This window comes from Eublepharis macularius, chromosome 2 (assembly GCF_028583425.1).
Source record: "Eublepharis macularius isolate TG4126 chromosome 2, MPM_Emac_v1.0, whole genome shotgun sequence".
NCBI lineage: Eukaryota > Metazoa > Chordata > Lepidosauria > Squamata > Eublepharidae > Eublepharis > Eublepharis macularius.
The window spans coordinates 70,356,748-70,377,303 of record NC_072791.1 but is presented as its reverse complement, the minus strand read 5'-3'; the positions used below and the strand labels follow the sequence as shown (position 1 = coordinate 70,377,303).

General features: G+C 40.5%; 1 protein-coding gene across 8 annotated transcripts in view; it reads right to left on the bottom strand.

Annotated features, from left to right (window-relative positions):
- Nucleotides 1–20,556, bottom strand: part of NUMB (NUMB endocytic adaptor protein) — a 110,670-nt gene that overhangs the window by 53,422 nt on the left and 36,692 nt on the right. Inside the window, exon 1 of one of the 8 annotated variants that reach the window (XM_054971035.1) lies at nt 232–340. The exons of the other annotated variants lie outside the window; for them this stretch is intronic. The gene's annotated coding sequence lies outside the window, so the exon portion shown is untranslated. Of the gene's footprint in view, nt 1–231; nt 341–20,556 lie in introns of those variants that run through there. 8 annotated transcript variants of the gene reach the window in all.

Genomic DNA, 20,556 nt, shown 5'->3' with positions numbered 1-20,556 from the left:
GCTCATGCTAACAGCAGAAATACTTCCTAGAAGATCCCCTGAAGTAGTTTTTAAGTGAAATGAAAAAGGGATCTATAAAACTTTAATTAAAAAAATTTCACCTTGCACCTCGTTCTTCTTTCCTTCTGCATACTGGTATAACCATTGTTTCTCCAGCCTGCTTGGACAGAAATACCAGAAGTGCCAGCAGGCTTATTCTAAGAACATCTTAAGTTTAGACTTTGAGAATACCTTAACACACAGTTCTTTTCTTCAAATTCAACTGAAGCAACCATGTACTTTCTGTTTTTCAAACTAGGCTCCCCGAACCCATGACTAACGAGCAGATTTGGCATGAATCTCAATCCGTTAAAAGATAAGAACAAAGACTTGAACATAGATTGACCCAAGTAAATAGGAGCTTATAATCAATTTTATAAACCATTTAGAGATAGGCTTCCCCAAAAGACCAATTTCAATCTTCCAGCACAGCACATTTGCTTCTTAAATTTCAACTCTGACAATTTTATAAGGATCAGCCTGACATTTGATGATTTCATTAGCCAATCAATTATGAAATTTACAGATTGAGACAAAAATATGAAACTAAGGGGAATGTAAATAATTCTCAGCACAAATAAATCGACATATGAAGTAATACTTAAGAGTGATCCAACAGTTATTATAATTTCAAAACACTGTCTCAATTAAGCAAAATTTGAAGAATAGCTTAGAGATAATATAATAGTCACTTGGGGCTATAAACACATCTTTAGGGCAACAGACTTTAATGAATGTGACTGAGGATAAGACATTTGTTTGTACAACTGTACTGAAGACTACTAAAGAACACCAACACAGCTTATTTTATTTTTTACTTTTACTTCATTTATTTCATTATCCCTACTTTATTAATTGCATAGCAAGTGATAAAATACTCTCAGATAGGGCAGTACTATAGGTAATTGTACTGTGTAGCAAGGTTACAAAGTTAAGAAATTGCTTAGCAACTATTATGCACAGAGGACCTTAGGCCCAAATATCAGTGTTTAAAGGATATGATCGAAGAAGCAAAAAAAAAAAGTATCTCAGAAGGCCTAGCATTTCCTCCAAGGATATGGATATGTCAAGGCATAAAGCAATTCAGCTGCTGAAATCATACATACGCCAAAACGAACAAACTAAACAGAGCAAATCTGTCAAACAGCACTTGGCAAAAAAGCTGCCAAAATCCTGTCTGTTGCTTAGAGACTAAACTTTTTCAACAAAGCTATTAGCGTAGTTGCTAAGTAGCTCCAACTAAAGCCTTTCGAGAGGGAAGGTGAACTGTCCCCCCCTTTACTGATTTCTAATTAATTAGTAGAATGTGCCATGTCACTATCTGTTATCTGAGAGGAATGGAAACAGCACTAGATAACCTGTATAACAAAGATTCACACAATGCCACTCCAACTACTATTAGCAGGGTTAATTTTTAAAGAAACTAGCTAAAATCTACACTGATGATATTAACCTTTAGCTGAGAAACATACAAATCCATAGTAATTAAGCACTAGATAAAAATGCCAAACAACCTGAATGCAGTATCATGGATAAAGTTACATTAAGTCTCCTATACACACTACATGATCTCTCTCCTGTGGTATCAATTTCAAGCTGTGGAGCACACAAACTGAAGCTTCTCACCACAAAAAAGCAGACTAGGTACATATTATACTGTCTTCATTATTAAAGCTTTGTGAAACAAGTGAAGAAGGTCCTTTAAATTACAGGCTCAACATCCCTTTACCCTTCAGGCATGGACATTATATTGTAAGCAAAGAAGTCACATCAGTATGAAAGATAAACCTAAGACATACAAAGCTTATTAAAACCAGAACCTTGGTTCAGGATTGTTTAAGAGATCATAAGAGAAATGAAAACACAGGTATGAAGCATTTCCCAGCATCCAAATGTAGGAGTTTGGGTATTATGCTTTGCACACCTTCAAATATTTCAAGTGGCAACTCACATACAGCACATTACACACATGGAGCTACCTTATTCTGAATAGGACCACTGATCTATGAAAGTCACTACTGATATCAGCTCTTCAGGGTCTCAGGCTAAGGTCTTTTACATTACCTACCATATGATGCCAGGGGTTGAACCTGGGACCTTGAGCAAAGCAGGTTCTCTTCCATTGAGCCACAGTCCCTCCCCAAAATTAATATATCCTAAAGGCAGAAAAAGTAGGTCTTCAGAAAGAATCACAGTATACTGAATTTGAGAAGACTTGTTTTAGTCACCTCTGCAACCAGACTTCCCAAAACAAAAAACTACACAGAATAGGATTCTATACCTCCTTCCTATCTACCCAAATGATTTGCTTGCGGTAGGGAGAGCAGCTGACTGCTTCCTCTTCCTCACAGCAGTTGCCTATTTTGAATCCACACAGAACCCCCTATCCCTCAACATCATGTTTCTAATTCTCATTGGCCACTATTAGGAGAATGGAAAGGGAGGGAAGATCAGTCTTCCACTGGAACTGTACAGGACCCCATGGTTTACAGAGGCACCAACACTGTCAACTTTTGTGACTACTGGAATTTGATACTTATTGAAAGGAACCCTGATTCTTGTATCACAAGGCTTACCAGTCACCACCACATAAACTCTGACAAACACAATGTGACCTCAATTATCACAGGCCCTCAATCCCAATCAGACGGTACACAAGAACTGAACACTGAACCTAGAAGATGGATCTGGTACAAAGGAGTCAGTATACTAATAAGCTTTTAAGTTACCTCTCTTTAGAAGAGAAAGAATGGTTTCACTCCTCCTATGTTCAACAGCATTGTCATTAAGAGGCACAATTCTAATGACACTAAAACTCCCACACTTAATCAGAGTTTTAACTCTCATTTTCTGAATGGTTAGACTGAAGAAGTACACCCACATCTGGAATGTATTATCGCAAAAATGAACTTCCCTTCTTGCACTTTTTACCTTAATTCTTATTTCACACAATTTTATCCTTTTTTGGTGCTCCTCAACATAGTCCTTCACCCTGAAGAATGCTACAGTTTAAGAAACCTTACACAGCAGAAGCCGTTTCTGTAAGTTATATTGAAATGACTTCCTGAATTTCAGGGTTGCTTTATGCACTGCAAAAGAAACCAAAAATGGATTTAAACAAGGTTCATTATTTTTGGACAAAAGGTGCCAATTTGTTTGTAAGAGTTGGTGTGGTATAGTGATTGAGCTGGGGACCCAGGTTCAGGCCCCCCACCCCGCCCTGTCACAAAGCCTGCTGGGTGGCCTTGGGCTAGGCTCTCTGAGCCTAACCTACCTCACAGGGCTGTTATGAGAATGAAACTAAGAGATGAGAACCATGTATGCTGGTCTGAGTTCCTTGGAAGAAAGGCAAGATAAGTATGTACTAGACATAGAAAATGATACATTTAAGTACTCAAACTGCTGTCTGTACATAGGCAAAATCTGTAGGTCGCCATGCTGGTCCACAGAAAACTTCCCAAAAAATCCCACTAAAGTGTAATACTTTTTTATTAGAATTCAAGGTATCAAAAAATTGTGAATAAATCTGAGAGGTAATTCAGAATAAATCAGGAGCAGGTGGTCGGCAAAGAGAAAGATGTTCAGAGGGCCAGGTAGGAGAATCCCTAGTTTGCATAAGAGAGTTAAAATGGAACATAGGATATGGTGCAAACTATCCAGCACCATATAGATGGTGCTGGATACAAAAGAGGTTTCTGATGCATTAAAAGCTACAAAAAGCACCAAAAAAGATAGCCATTTTCTGATACACACAAAGCATTCCCTACCCACACTCCACCCTAGTGCTAGTGTTCCACTAGGGCTATTCTGTAGTTTTCAAATTTTCTTGCTATTTTTTATGCAAGTAATTTAGTGTGCTGTAAATTGGCAGACAATCCTGATGCATATCAAATGACTACTAAGAAGGTCCAAGTTCGTAACCTGAATCAATCACTTTTGTCTAAATGAACAAGAAATCACTGATCATTTCCCCCAGTTAATTGTATAATAGACTCACCTCTATCCCTTTTTTATTGTTTACATAATTTTTACTGTTTACTTTTTTACTGTTTATATCATTTATCCAATATAAATTGCAAAACCTAACCTCAGAAAATCCATCTTTTTGCTTGATCCAGCAAGCAAGTTGGGCAATTGAACTCAGGAAGGAACTGGCCAGGTAAACCCTTAGCTGCATTCTCCTCCACAGCACCAGAACTGTGATACACAGGAGGGCTCTCCAGGTTGTGTGACTGGGTAATTCTATGCTTTCACCTGTGTGTCTCCCCTACCCTTTTAGCTGCTTTAGCCTCCAATTCTTGAATGCATAACCAAAATGGGTTTAAAAGAATTAAGGGGTTATTCCAGAGCAACACATGGTTTTCCACAAGCACCAAATTTTGCAGAGGAAAAAAATGATAATTATCATCTCGCATTCACCACTTCAGCACGATCCCAATTTTATCTCCTTTCCAACTCAAGTTGACCACCCTGGACAAAAATGTAGAAACTAACATGTCTACATCAAGTGGAGTTTTTTAAGTACTATTTATTTGTTGCCCAAACTAAATGAATTAAATAGGCAGTAATTTTTTTCTAGTTTACCAGCTTCTATCAAAATATTCTTGTATGGCACACATTTATTATTTATGTTACATGCAGTCCACCTTTCTCAGTGACACGTGACAAATAAGTCAATATAAACTAGAGGTGGAACATCCCATAAACAATGCAATAGGTTACAGCAACAAACAGTACACAGCAATACAGTGTGCAAATGTGCATAGTTTTGCATAGTTTGCAGAAAGCAAGAGAGTATATTTGGGTTTCAGTTCGGACTCCTAAATAAGAGAAAGCTGCAACAGTGCCAACAACTAAATACAGCAAAGCCACATTGAGATTTATTGCTTGACAGAGCTAAAGGGCTGCTTATTTGTCAAGAACTTAACAGGAACTGCATGTTTAGGATCTCAACTGCACTTACCATGAATTAGCAGAGACTTCCTGTTCTTTAGTTTATCAAATTACTATGCAGCTGCTATTAGGAACACTTTTAGAAATGCTTTCACATGAGGATGTGCAAATGAAGCCAATAATCAAGATGCAAACCAACATCATCACGATATGTACAGGAGTGACTAATGCCTCAGAATTCTGTCCATCCTGTCACATCTATCCTCAGTTCCAACCTCTGGCACTTGTTCCAGTAATGTAAACACCTACCAGCTGTGATAGCTCAATGCTGTAGAACTGAGCAGAAATAACGCTTGAGTCCAACATTTCTCATGACGATGCAATTCAATCTAGTGCTGTCAAGAGCAAAAACCAACTGAACTGCTCACCTAATAAGCCATAGAATCATAGAGCTGGAAGGGATATAAAGGTCATCTAATCCACCCCCCTGCACAATGTAGGAAATTCACAGCTCCTGCCCCCTACTTCCCCAATGATCCCTGCTCAATGCCCAGAGGAAGACAAAAAACCTCCAGGATCCCTGGCCCCGGAGGAAAATTCCTTCCTGACTCAGCATTACCCTAGGCACATAAGAAATGGGCAGGAGAGGTAAGCACTGCTCATCTCTTCCTGCCCTCCCTCTCTCAACCTGCCTAAGTTCATACCGAGTCATAGAATCAGCACTGCTGACTGACTGCCATCTAGTCTCTGCTTAATAACTTCTAAAGAGAACCCACCAACTCCTGAGGAAGCTGCTTCACTGAGGAACAGCTGTCAGGAAGTTCTTCCTAACATTTAGCCAAAAACTGTTTTTGGTTTAATTTTAACCCATTGGTTCTAGTTCAACTCTTTGAAACAACAGAAAACAACTCCACTCCATCATCTCTGACAGTTCTTCAAATAGCTGAAGAAGGCTATCATATCACCTCTCAGTTGTCTCCTCTCCAGGCTAAACATAACCAAACTCCTTCAACAGTTCCTCACAGGACTTGGTCTCTAGACCTCTCCATCACCATCTTTGGAGCCCTCCTTTGGACACATTTCAGCTTGTCAGCATCCTTCGTAAACTGCAGTGCCCCAAACTGAACACATTATTCCAAATGAGGTCTAACCACAGCAGAGTAAAGTGATACTACTACTGTATGTAATCTGGACACTACTGTTGATGCAGACTTGCCTTTTTAGCTGCTGCTGCATCACACTGCTGACTTGTGTTCAATGCATCGTCTAGTAAGACCTCTAGATCCTTCTCATATGTACTACTGCCAAGACAAGTCTCACCCATCCTAGAATTACGCATTTGATTTTTTTCCCTACCTAAATGCAGAACCTTACATTTAGGTCTGTTGAAATTCATTTTGTTAGTTTCAGCCCAGTTTCCCAGCCTTTCAAGATCATCCTTAATCTAGAGCCTATCTTCTACCATATTAGCTACTCCTGCCAATTTAGTATTGCCTGCAAATTAAAGAGCATCCCCTCTATTCCTTCAACCAAGTCATTTATAAAGATGTTGAACAATACAGGACCCGGGACAGATCCCTGAGTTACGCCACATGTCACTCCTCTCCAAGATGACAAGGAACCATTTATAAGCACTCTTTCTGTAGGACCCATCAACCAGTTACAAATCTACCCAAATGCTAAGCTTCTTCCTCATACTTCAGTCTCTACTGCAACATGCTCTACTGTACCAAAATCACGGGATTGTTCTTTAAAATTATTGTTTTTTCGCTCATAATTTTTTAAAATTAAATTTAGAAATATACAGATAAATTCAAGCTTTCATATAATCTATGCAGTCACATAACACAGAAATATTCCTTACTGCCACTACAAGAATTCACAAATGAATAAAATAGAAATGGAAACAAGTACTCAAAAAACTAGTTTTCATAGCTTCGGCAAAAAAAGGAGCAGCTAGCATGCAAGGTATGTGCTGGTTTTCAAAGCAGCAGAAGTGATAAAAATCAAATCATTCAATTTCATGAGCAGGCACTGAGTTCTCACAAGAATTTTCTTCGCTGTATTTTTCAAGGTACAGTGGTCATCTGAAATTTTAAAAAATGGAACAGGCATTGATTTACCAGGCATTTCAGCACATTTTAACATGTTGTAGGTGAGACTAGCAGATCATCTTTCTTCATGAGCTTGTAAAAGTTACCAGCGTATCCAGCCATATACCTATGTATCACAACACAGCTTGAAGGGTGGATCTGACAACATATATTCATGACTGGATCTCTACATGAGCCATGTAGCAAAATGCCAGACCACTTGAAAATATTTTAAACAGTATGTTTCGGCTACTCTGATGCAACTGAGAAGACTGACCTTCTAAGCTTGAACAACTGAGGGATACAGGAATGTTTGTAGCTGCAAAACCTTTATCTAAGAGTTTTGATTTTGAAAAGTCTAGAAGCTAATAAATCCATGTCTCAAAGATCCAGAACAACAGGATTCTTGGCTTCTGAACTGCTGGGACCACAGTACAATCTAAATTCAGTGTGGTCAGACATTTATAGATATTCTTGTTTTAGACCTGGTACTGATGTCAAGTAGGTTACTGATGTTGTAGGGTATCCAATAGAAATTTTGAGTTCCAGAAATGGAACTCCTGAAATGTTGGTGAAAACTAAAGTTACTTATTTATCAAGCTTAACTTATTTTATTATTTCAACAACATAAAATTCATAATTACTTAGCATATAAAATTACGCTATATGGACAGGAACAGTTTCATAAAATCACAATAGAAATAGCATTATTTGGATCTAGAGGCAAATGTTATAACACTGAACACATTGTTGGGCAAAATAAATCAGGTTTTCAAATCAGGTGGCAGCATGTAGCTTAAAGGTAATCATGGAAGGGACAGATTATCTACCTAGACCCATTTCAATCTGGATTCAGGGAAGGACTTGAAAGACACCCTAACGGATGATCTTTGTTGGGAGAGGAACAGGAGAGTACATCCCTATTGATTCTCCTGAAGTCATTGCAGATGCAATGGTGGTAGAGAAATACTGCCTTTTTTCTACTATCACTGACACAGAATAGGCTCTAATATGGGCTCTATGCTGGATTCCATTAGCCTGGCTTTGAGTTTTCCATCAATGGAGCTGTAGCCATTATCCCTCCATTCCATTGCCAACAATTTCCCTGTAAGCAAGGAGACTGCCTTGTTCTGTCCAGGGAAAGAGGGTACCTAGGGATGATTGTGTTAACAGTCTGGGCCGTCACCCTATTCCCAAGAGTGGTCATGGCCTAAACAGAATCGTCAGCAGCGAAGATGGGGAAATCCCCAAGTGCCAACAGGAAAACATCAGGATCCATCACGTGTCTGAGGTGGGCTATCTTAATGGTCCCACTACCCCTGAGGAGGAAAGAGGAAGCAGTACATCTAAACTCGATCAGGTAACAGTCTGTCCCTTACAAGAGAGTCAGCTTTAACATTATTTGGGACAGCCTCCTGGCCATCATGGAGTCCATAAAATCCTCAGCCACTCCTAACAGGCTAGCCTCAGCATGGATGCTAGTCACCCAGGATCACCAGTCTATGGGTCTCCACCAACACACTTGCGACCAGATCGGCTAGCTCAGGAAGAGACAGCGGGCAGCAGGATGTATGGTACATGAGCAGAATCCCCACCCTGTCCTGGTCACCCACCAACAGGAATACAACCTCAAACCCAGCAGACTGTTGGATGAGGAGCCTCAATGGATGGATGGAGTCTCAATAATGGATGGAATCTTCATAGCTTGGGGAAACTGGTAGATCCTGTTGTTTGAGGTGTAGGACTGTTCTGTAGTACTTAATGCCTTTTACCAAGCTTTTGCTCCTCTCCCAGGTACACCAAGCATGAACTGGTCATGATGATGCATGCTATGATTGCAATCCAGCTTGAATTATTATTATGCATTTTACATAAAGTGCATAATAATAATTCAAGATGGATTGCAATCATAGCATGCATCATCATGACCAGTTCATGCTTTTTTGAGGAATGGGTGTACCTGGCAGAGGAGCAAAAGCTTTGGATTATGCCCACTATGTTTTGTAAGCACCAATATGAACTTCTAGAAAGAGACGAGTACCTCTAAAATGCAGCTTGTTCCAGTGTTTCTTTATATTATTGCAGTTACCACAGAACAGAATTTCTTTACCGAAGTACAAGATAAAATGGCATCTGTTCTATGGTAGAAAAGGTTTTTGTTTTTAGGCTAAATTTCCGGAAGCAGATCCTGCCAAAAATGTATAGAAACCCATGGTTCAAAAGTTAAAATATTTAAGGTTTTAAACAAATAAACTGCACACTGTCATTTCTCAGCCACTAATAAGTGTCTTCCCTAAGCTGAACTGTAACTCTTTTGGTCAGTCAATAACATCAGCTCAACAGCAACTATCAATTACATGCAAAATTTGCCTTGCAGACTAGAGGACATAAAAGAGGAAGGATGTTATTACTGAAAACAGTATGCAACCATGAAAATGCTTTCAACTTCTAACTGAAATGAGACCATAAGTTATAACTGTCTTGTAGGTAGCCATACCATGAAGTAGGGTAAATCACTCACCACTGAGGTAGCAAATGGGGAGGGGCTTTTACTAATTAGCTGGGACACTACAGTGCTCTACTGCTGCCTGGCCCGAGAAGGAAAAATATGTGATAAGATATGCCAAAGGAAGTTTCTATAGGGCAGCACCATCTTGTGCGTCCTAGCCAGTTTAACATACAGACACCACTGAAAATTCATTTTCTCTGTACAGGCAACAGGTCAGAGACTGACTGTAGGAAGGGAGTACAACAGGTGGGATGTATGTCTGAAAATGCTTTTCATTCTAGCACTGAAAACTAATTATGGGATTGAGCTCCTGCACGATTTTAGTACTGAGCACCCCTTCTGCAAATGATGCAGTACTGAATATTGAAGAATGCCTCAGGAGCTTGCTCTGGTTGCTTGGGCAGGGGAACCAACCCTGCATGCTACGCAAAATTCTCCACTGAGCAAAGGATTGCCTAGGCCAACACACCTTTTTTTCAAGTATTCATGTGGAAAGCTTCTTACATCATCATCATCATCACCACCACAAATGCACTTATATACCACTCTTCTAGAAAGATTGGTGCCTGACTCAGAGCGGTGAACAAAATCAGCATTACTGTTATCCCCACAATACAGCTAGGGAGCTAGGGCTAAGAGGAGTGGCTTACTAGAAGTAGTCCCAGGTCCTCCGGTGGGGGTGGGGATCCCCCACCACCACTCACCTAGCCAACAGGGCGGAAGGTGGGGGAATAAGCCTCCCGGGCGCACCCCCTCTCCTACCAGGAGGGTAAGGAGACCTGGCAAGCATAAGGCTCACCCAAGGCCACCTACTGAGCTCATGGAAGAAGTGAGATTCAAACCAGCAGAGTGCTGATTTAACACTATACTACAGCAGCTCTTTATGCAGCTCTCTATGAAGCAGGGTTGCCAGCTCCAAATTGGGAAATTCCTGGAGATCTGGGGGGTGAAACCTGGAGAAATCTGGAGAAAGTGGGGTTTGGGGAGGGGAAAGACCTTGGCATGGCATAATTCCATAAAGTCCACGCACCAAAGCAGCCATTTTCTCCAGATGAACTGATTTCTGTGGCCTGGAGACCAGTTGTAATTCCGGGAGATCTCCAGCCACTACCTGGAGGCTGGCAACCCTACTATGAAGCCATGCCACTGAAGTCAAACAAGATGAAAAAACCATTAACTCAAAGATGATTATACTGTTACTAGTTTGCATTGTGTAATACTTTTAATGGTAACTAAAAACCAACAATCAGGTTCATCTGTTGCAAATATACAGATTTGAAAACAACCCTTTAGTTCAGCATCTTGTTTAACAAACAGCAAGCAGTTTTAGACTAGAAATACAGCTTTTAGTTTTTTTAAAAAATCCTGTCCCAACTGTAGAAAGCTGTCCAAATTTCACCACAATTTGATGATTTGTTTGCTGCTGCAATTTGTTCCGGGAAGCAAGCATTTCATCTAGCTAGTAGTACTTTTCATTTGCTTGGGATAGATTTTACTCTAAAAGCACTGCTCTCTTCTTCTTGAAAAGGCAGCAACTCCAAATTTAGCACCATACAACTATGTTCAGAAACATCTATGCAGCCTATATTCTCCAGGGCAAGAATGCAGGATTTGTGGCAGTAGCTCCCCCTCAGAATGTGTCACGGCAAAAGGTAACCAAGCCAGTCTCACTCTCTACAAGTTACTTTGAATAGACCAGATATGTGCATCTGATCCCTTCCCCAGGACAAGCACAGGTCACATGTGCTCCCTTAATGTGTATATATGCCTACTTCTGTTCTGAATTTGTGAACTAGTTAGTGATACAGCCATTACCTCAAGACGAGTGGAAACTTTAGTTAACTGCCTAGCCTACAATCAAGTGCCAGATTATATAACAAAAACTACATTTCACAAGATACTGCAATGCTTCCATTCAAAGTTCATCTAAGCTTAAAACTAATAAATTTTATTTCCAAACCTCATCATAGAACCATGCCAACAGTAAATCTTAAGTTTTATGTCAATAGTTAAATGGGTCAGTTTTCTGCTCCAGTGGATGTTTTGTAACTGAAGTTCCACTATGCCTGACAAGACTGCTTCCTTCCTCTGAAGAAGACATACGTGTGTCTCCATTATTTCACTTCCCATTCTATCAGGACACTTCTCCATTGTGACCAATACAATAATTAACACAGAATGCTTTGTTACCAGGAGAGAACTTGTTCTGAAAGCTATATAACTACAACTCTCCCTGAGTGTTATAGCAAATTATATTCTCAAACCCAAATCAGTAATATTTAATAGGGACATTTAGCAGTTAATTTTAGCAGATACATTTCTAAGACAAAGCTTAGAGCATGTCCACCTACAAGAAAAATCATACTTTAACCTTCACACAGCACTGATGACTATGTAGATGTCAGAACTATTTTAATTAATTTGTAAAAATACCTCAAGGTGTGATTAAGATTTAGCTGGAGAATGACTCATTCACAAAATGTAAACTATTGGCTAAAAATGCAGAATATAAATAGATTAACGCCTCAAGTATGTGAGATTTTGTACTCAGAAAAACATTTATCTCAAACTGAAGATATTTTCAAGTAATGGCATGACTCAATTAGCAATTTTCAGAAATGGGTTTTGAATACTCTTCATAACTGCAAATCACTTTATAGTTTGAAACCTCCAACCTAGCCCCTTTTGCAAATGCTTAGACAAGTTAATCTTTGCATCAAGTTTATACATTTTTTGCTAATCGTTACTTGCATACAATCCTTGACACAATTTTCTGCCATTTTTTATACCCCTTCAAAAAGAATACTATTATCAGATTAGGAAGTTAATGGGTCAACATAAAGGGCTCTTCCTCATTTCCCCAAGAACAGGACTTAAGGGCCATTTCATGTTATTTCCCCCCAATATGGGGTCAAAGTAGACATTACTGTGTCCACTGGTCCAATCCATGGGCATCATGGCCATTTTAGAATGGGTCATTTAAAAATGTTGCAAGGGCCCAGTCGTGATTAGGCCTGCATCATGGTGGGATCAGACAACGTTGCACTCCTCCACACATCCTTTCAAGTGCCAAACCAGTCCCCTGCAGCTGTTTCAGCCCTTTAAAAGGAATGGGGGAAACAAGATTGCCTGGTCCTGCATTTTTAAACAGCCCAAATTCACTTTTAAAATGGAGGCACTGCCCACGGATCGAACCCGTGGATGCCATGACATCCACTGATAAGGAGGCAGCCAGAATTATGTACAGGCTTTGCACGGTTGACACAGGGATCAAAGGTGCCCCGTCAAAGGCTGGAAGCTGGATTCCCGAACTCAACAACCCACAGCCCAGATACAGGACCTCTGTCTTTGTGGGATTCAAATTCAGTCAACTCTGCTTCATCCATTATACACAGTTAATGTATAATTACTGTTACCTGTTTATTATATACAATGAGTTCGTATTAATAAAATATATATATTTTTAAAAAAACTCTGCTTCATCCACACAGTCCTAGCATCTAGACCCTGGCCAGAACTTCCAGGATGGCATCCAGCCAACTGTCCATACAACTGGGTGTCATCAGTGTACTGATGGCAACCCAATCCAAAGCTCCAGGTCAGCTGGACAAGGGGGTGCATACAGATGTTAAATAACATCGGGGAGAGATTCACCCCCTGAGGGATACCACATACCAATGGGTACCATGGCAACTTCTGCTCCTCAAATGCCACCCTTTGTGCCCGACCATGGAGAAAGGAGACCAGCAAATGCAAGGAGGCCCCAGATATCCCCACATCTTGATAACTGCCATAGCCACATGGAGCAGACAAAGGGCTAGCAGCAGCCTAGACAAAGATGCCGAAATAAATGGAAGCTATTAACAAATGGAAACTTAAGTAAAAGAGCCTGCCTTAGAGTATGATCAGCTATGGCACGTACAACGTGAGGGACAGGGGAACTGAAGAAATAATTTATTACTATCATAAACCAGCTCAGAAGTCAATACAATGGCAGCAATGATACATTAAATCCATTACATAAATTATATTAAAAAGAGCAAATATAATCCATTAGATTAATAAGAAGCTATGATAGGGTCTAGTAGCTACACAAAATCTGGCCACTTTATCTGTGATCCAAGGCTCTTGGTCCAAGAGGAGAAATATATGTCTCCTCAGATCTACATGGATATTTCTTATGTAATGCAGTAATGTAATCTAGTCTAAAATGACAGTAAAAAGTACAATACAGGAAGACACTCCCCCAACTGTTTCAACTTCCCCACTCACAAGGGCATGCACATTCCTGATACAATACTCCACAATATCTCTCTTGCAAGAGTGCAGTGGGTAGGACATTGAACCTAGACAAAGGTTTTCTAAATTTGGAAATTAGTATATTGGCCAAATAATTGGAGGGCACACATTTCTTGTCCCTGAAGAAATGATATTTTATGACAAGATTTAAGTGTTGTAATTCAATACTCCAAATCCTTTGCTTAATTATTGACAGGGGAATTGCTGTTTGCACCTTTCTTTTGTTTCTCTTGCTCAATCCATTGCTGTGTAGAGAATATGTTGTGGACTTTTTACTTTTAATAATACTTTATTGTGAATGCTGGTAGTCGTTCCACCATTCAAACACATTATTTAAAATGGGTGCTAAGAGAAAGTAGGCAGGCGATTGCTAAATCGCTGTTCCCTGGGAGAGTGCAAGTGTGGTAAAGCCACCCCTGTGGTAATTGATTCTTGGGTAGCAGGAGATGGAAGCACTAGATGGTGCCTTACAACAGCAACATGGGAAGCTGGGAATACTGACCCTCTCAGCAGATAATTCCTAAAATGACCAATTGGTGGCATCATACCAAAGGAAAAGTTAAGATAAACTCCTCTGAGGGTTGGGTGACCTGGGAGAGCATTGCATTGCCACAAGGAGGCTTGGGATGGTTGCTGGGCATCTACACACCTTGGAGGACCAAATGGAGTTGTGGTGTGGGTCAGTAGGATCATTCTGCCATACAAAGCACAAGAATTGTCTGCTTACCTGTAATTCCTGTTCTTCCAGTGAAATCTGAATCTAGTGGCACTTCAAGAGATCAACAAGGGAGGGAGCTCTGACTTGCTTACACCCTGAAAATCTTGTTGGTCTCTAAGGTGCCACTGGACTCAAATCCTGCTGTTCTATGGCTACCCATCTAAAACTAAGTTCTTCTAGTGGTCATCCACGCAGTGGTCATCCATGCACCGACAAGACACAAGCTTGTGCAGAACTGAAAGGGAGAAACTTCCAGCATTTAACTTAAGAGGATCTTTTGGCACTGACTCCACCTTGTAAGGGTGCATGCATGCTCAGAGAAGGGACACACATACTCCTCTTAGTTGTTCTTCACAAGATGCTACAGGAGGGAAAAATAAACATCTGTTGCATTATTTATTTATTTATTTGCTTATCCAACTTACATACCACCTCTCCACCATGTCTGGTGCTTGAGGCAACATATAAAATACAAACATTAAAATGAATAATATTAAAATGAAATAGACATTTAAACCAATAACAATAAAATACAAGCATTAAAGCCCATAGTAGAATACAAATATTAAAACTCATACTTATAAAAGAATAGTGCCATCCCTAAATTCTACTCATTCCCATTGTCTATAATAAATAAACTACAGGAAGTCAAGCTAATACACATTATCTGAAACAGCCTCCAAATGCCAGTTGAAACATCTCTGCTTTGCAGGCCTTCTGGAATTTTACCAAATCGTGGAAGGAGCAAGTCTCCTCTGTTAATGCATTCCAAAGGGAGGGAGCCACAACCGTAAAGCCATCTCTCAGGTCAAATAGCTGAATGGCCCTAAAATGTTGGGGGATCATGTGACTGCACAGACAACTACCTGAACAGTTACAGGTAAGCAACCTGTTCTTCAGTACATCTCACATGGTATAAGATTAGCAAGCTGACCTACCTAGAGGTGTTAACATGTATGTCTTAATGGAACAAGGTGTTCAGCACTGCTCAGCTGAAACCTTCATGCTCAGATGTCTGCAACACAGTGACAAGGACTGCAATCAGGTGGCTGCTCTGCAGATATCTAGAATGTGTATGTCTTATATGAATGCTGAAGAGCATGCCATGGTTGAGTGGCCAGTGGGATGGCCTACCAATGGATGATTCACCAATTAATAGAGTGAAATGCAGTAAGATCCAGGCACTGAATGGAGATCTTGATTCTCTTTAACTGGACAGATAAACAGGCAAGGATCTTTACCTCCCCAAAAGCTGTCCTGAAAGCAAGACCCCTGTGGAAGTCAAAGAGCCTGCAGTATGATTTCAACATCTGAGAAGTGGTTTTTAAAGCTGACAGGCAAACAATATATTAGTTGAAATTGAATAAACCAACTACCTTGCGAAGGAAGGCAGGATCTGGGCATAAGATTACCTTGTCTACATAATAACAACATTCAATTTATTTACCACCCCTCAGGACAATTTAATGCTACACTCAGAGCAGTTTACAAAGTGCATTGTTGTCTTCACAACAATCACCCTGTGAGGTGAATGGGGCTGAGAGAGCTTTGAGAGCTATGACTGACCCAAGATCACCCAGCTGGCTTCAAGAGGAAGAGTGAGGAATCAAACCCAGTTCTCCAGATTAGAATCCTGCTGCTCTTAACCGCTACACCAAATTGGCTCTCAGATGAAACTGAAGGTATTGTGGATGAGACTGAATACCACAGAGTTCATTTACACAACGGGGGAAGTTATGGCTACAAAGAAACAATCGCAAATGGAGATTGCAGAGGCTTTGAAATAATGTTTTATCAACTGTCATTAAAGCAACTAAAGGCTCCAGAGAGGAAGAATTTTGGAAACTGGAGGATAAAGTCTCAGCAACACAGTTGGCTCAGTGTCAGTCTATGGAAAGCAGGATACTCTGATTTAGTCTCCCACCCCTTGCAGCAAGAAATCCAAGGTCTCTTGAGTCAAAGGTTCTTTATTGAGAGATTATATATCCAGAAAGTACAAGTGTTCATAGGTTATCCAAAGGCCAAAGTAAGCTTCTGGCTGTACACAGATCTCTTGTTGAGAATGACGTGTTAAGGGCTTGCTACAGTATATCAAACCCTCTAAACCATCCCCCACCCTCGGTGTCTACCCAGCTAGTACAGAAGGTGGGAAAGTGAAAGGAAGGAGCTGTCCCAAGGTTGTTGTGGTGAGCCATCTCAGATAAGGCTGTCTCGGGAACCAAGCTGCTCCTGCTAATACACACACACAAACATTACTGGAAAAATACAGCATGAAAGCAATATGGAAGGACTGTGGGCAACAGACCTGACACTCAGAAATAGCTACAAGATACAAATGTAGTGACAATATTAGGAGACCCTGGTCACGCAGGGACAGTCACTACTCCACAATGGAGTGAACTGGGCAGTTCAAAGGGTCCAGATGTAAGGTGGAAGTGCATAAAACACAACAGTGTTTCTGCTTGGAGGCGTAAGAGTGTCTGATGGTTTTCTGGAATTCAGGTGGTCATAGAAGAGCACAATGAAGTACAAGTAAGACATTTTCCATGCAGTTAGTCTCAGTTTGGTCATATCTGTTTGAAGAATGAGACCCCAGTAAAGACAAGATGTTCTTGTGTTCTGGAAGATGGAGAAAATTTCCTTTGACCAGATGAAAGAGTGAAGGAAACAAAGTTGGCATAGCCAAAAAGGCTCTATTAAAATGAAAAAAAATCTTTATTACTACCCTGGGGAAGAGAAGCAGAGTAAGAAACATGGAAAAGAACTCTGTGACCCAAAGTCTCATGAATGCATTGTCTAAGGAGCTATTGCTCTTCCCTGTCTGCTGCAGTATGCAGAGCACCTGTAGTTGTTCTGTGAAGTGAACATGTTAATTTCTAGATAGCCTCATCCTTGGAAGAGGAAGAGAAGAACTGAACTGCTGAGAGTCTGCTCATGGACCAAATGGCCTAGCTTGCTGTGGACACTGGCCTTTGTGTTGTGGACCACAACACAGATAGTATTTACAACATTGGTGCCAAGAGACCGCAGGTACGGAAGCACAGGGAGGTCTGTCCCTCCTTGCTTGTTTACATAATATACTGAAGAAACACTCTTAGGATCTGGACAATTCTGTTGCATAGTATTGAGTAGAAATGCACAGATGGACTTGTAAAATTGCCAGCAGCTCCAAGTCACTGATATGGAAGCAGCTTCCTGAGACATCCAGTGTAACTCTGACACTGGACAACCCATCCCCACAGGCATCTGTGGTTAAAGATGGTATCTGGATCTTTTGCTACAAGACCTCTGGTAAGCTATAGCAATGACATCCACCACAAGAGTGATTTGGATCATTCTGGGAATGTGTGTCATTCAAGACTGATGGAATGTGAGTTTGAAGATGCAGCTGAACCACAGTTGCTGTCATGAGTCAGCCCCAGCCTCGACTGGCCACCTTACCTATTGCCTCAGAGTCCTCCTCAGAAGATGAGCAGGAAGGGCCAGAAGGGTCTTCTCTAGAGCCAGAAGCCCCTGCAGAAGCTATTGGAGAGGAAGAGCAGTCAGGAACCACTGCTGCTGCTCCAGGAGGAATTCAGCAAGAACAGCCTGGAGCTTCTGCAGAGACTGTCAGGGATGAGGAACAGCCAGAAACCTCCACAGAGGCTGTAAGAGACAAAGACTCCCCCAGAGCAAAAGCGAAACCTGAGCACCTGGGGCCAGCTGAAAGGAGGAAACATAGAGATAAGTCAGCTCTGTTGGATAGGCGAAGGAGTGCCCGTTTACAGGCGCAACACCGAACTGAATTGTTAGAGAGAGAGGCAACAGCTGTTCCTCATTAGGACAGCATAAAAGGAAGACGCAGAGGAAACCAAGCATGGAAGCAACTCAGCTCGCCACTCCCTGCTACCAGAGCTCTACGCCTGGACGCTCTTGCCTTGCCTTGTGCCCTGCCCTGCTGCTGGATTGGATTTTGACCCCGGCCTGCTTTCTGACTACTCTTCTGCCTGCTCCTCTCTCTGACTGACAGTATTGGCTCTGACACCTGACCTGACTTCTGGACTACTGACCTCCTGCCTGTTGTGTTCCGCCCTGCAGTACCAGTGAGCCTCCTGCCTGCTGTGCCCAGCCCTGTGCGCGACAGTTGCAGAGGATCCATGTAGAAACATACCAGCAATTTAACATCTGTAGTAGAGGCTATGGATGTTCAGGCAGGGTGGATTTGATTTAAATCAAACTGATTTAAATCACGATTTAAATCACTAGCCAGTAAGGCTTGATTTAAATCATAGTTTTCTACATAAAGACTAATTCTTGCTGGCATAACTTTAATATGCAAGTAGATGAAGATTTTTAGAATAACAACTTTTCATATTAGTTTTACAGTTATATAAAATATTGATTTTAATACTATTAGAAACACATTATAGTTAATTTATTGTGAGATGAATTATCCCCAGTTTAGGTTAATCATTCATATTTGGACAACTTTTCTGTTGTACTTTATTGGAAGGAGAAAAATAATCATTACCTTAATAATAACAATTTAAATAGTTTTATTTATTCAACTGAAACAATAATATTACAGCATATGTTATTTGCTTAAACAAACATCCATGTTTGTTAACTAATTTGGCTAAACAAAATATATATATTTTAAGAAACTTAGACTGTCAGCCCAGCCTACACATGAAAAACTTAAATACTGTCCTCTGTAGCTCACTCGTCATCTTCATCTTCTTCTTTGTTCATCATCTGGAAAAGAAAAACAAGCTTTCCTGCTTTATCGGGTCCCAAACTATTTCTCAATTTAGAATGAATGAGTCCAAAGGAAGAGAATATTCTTTCAACGCCTGCAGAAGAAGCTACTGCTGTTAAAAGTGAAATCATTACTTGAACAGTCTCTAAATCCAAGTGCTTAAGTGACTTCCACCAGTTCACTGGTGTGACTTTCTTTAACATATCTTCAGCAAACATATATTTCTTGAATGGTTCCCCCTTAGCTCTGAAGTTTATTATAGTTGGCATTACAGATTGATGATTGCTGGATACCCATGTCATAGCTAACTCCTCTTCCTCAGCACTTAAGTTTTGACCCTGGTACTGGATATTGACAATATTTGCCAAAAAATGAGCTGGAGACAGTGCTTGTCCCATTCGTTTTTTTAATGCTTGTAATTTAATTCTGTCCATGTGTAGTTCTGTTTTTAAGTGTTCACTCAGTTCCTTCCAAATTTCAACAGCATCAGCAATAAAACAGCTATTTTTCTGTATTTTGTTTAAAGCTTCAGAGATGGGTTTCAGGATGCTCAGCATATGTTCAACATTTCTCTTAAGCCCAATGTTGAGGATTTTGGCCGTGACAGTGCCATCTATTTTATCTCGATTTTGTTCACAAACTGTCATCAGAATAGGCCAGTTCTTGATATACTGCTCAAAACAGTCCACCACAGAGTTCCATCTAACATCTTGTGGGAGCGTTAGCTTGGTTCCACCCATCCTTTTCAGAGCTGCTGCAGCAAAATGATTGTTACGGAAGTATTTAGCAATTTCAACAACATTAGTCTTTATTTCTGGAACACTTAAGTCTTTGGCTAAGAGGTGCAGCAAATGAGCACTGCAACCATATGTTATTAGCTTTGTATTCCCTTCCTGCTCTTCTAAATTTCTTCTCATCTTGGATACATTTGCAGCATTGTCTGTGACCAAACTGCATACTAAACATTTGAATTTTTGTTCACATGTTATTATAGCTTTTACTGCCACTTCTTGTAAGTATTCTGCTGTGTGTGCATTTCCTGACGTATCAATTGTTTGTGCAAGGACGACTTTCCCTTCTTCTGTTGTTATACAAGCACATACAACAGGATCATTGTGGACATTACTCCACCCATCAATACTTAGGTTAACAATTCTACCCTCCAGAGCTGTTGCACATTGCTCCATTTCTCTGTCATACACTTTATCCAGCAGTTTCCCTGCAACATCTGCTCTGCAGGGTGGACTGTATCCTGGTCTCAGTGACT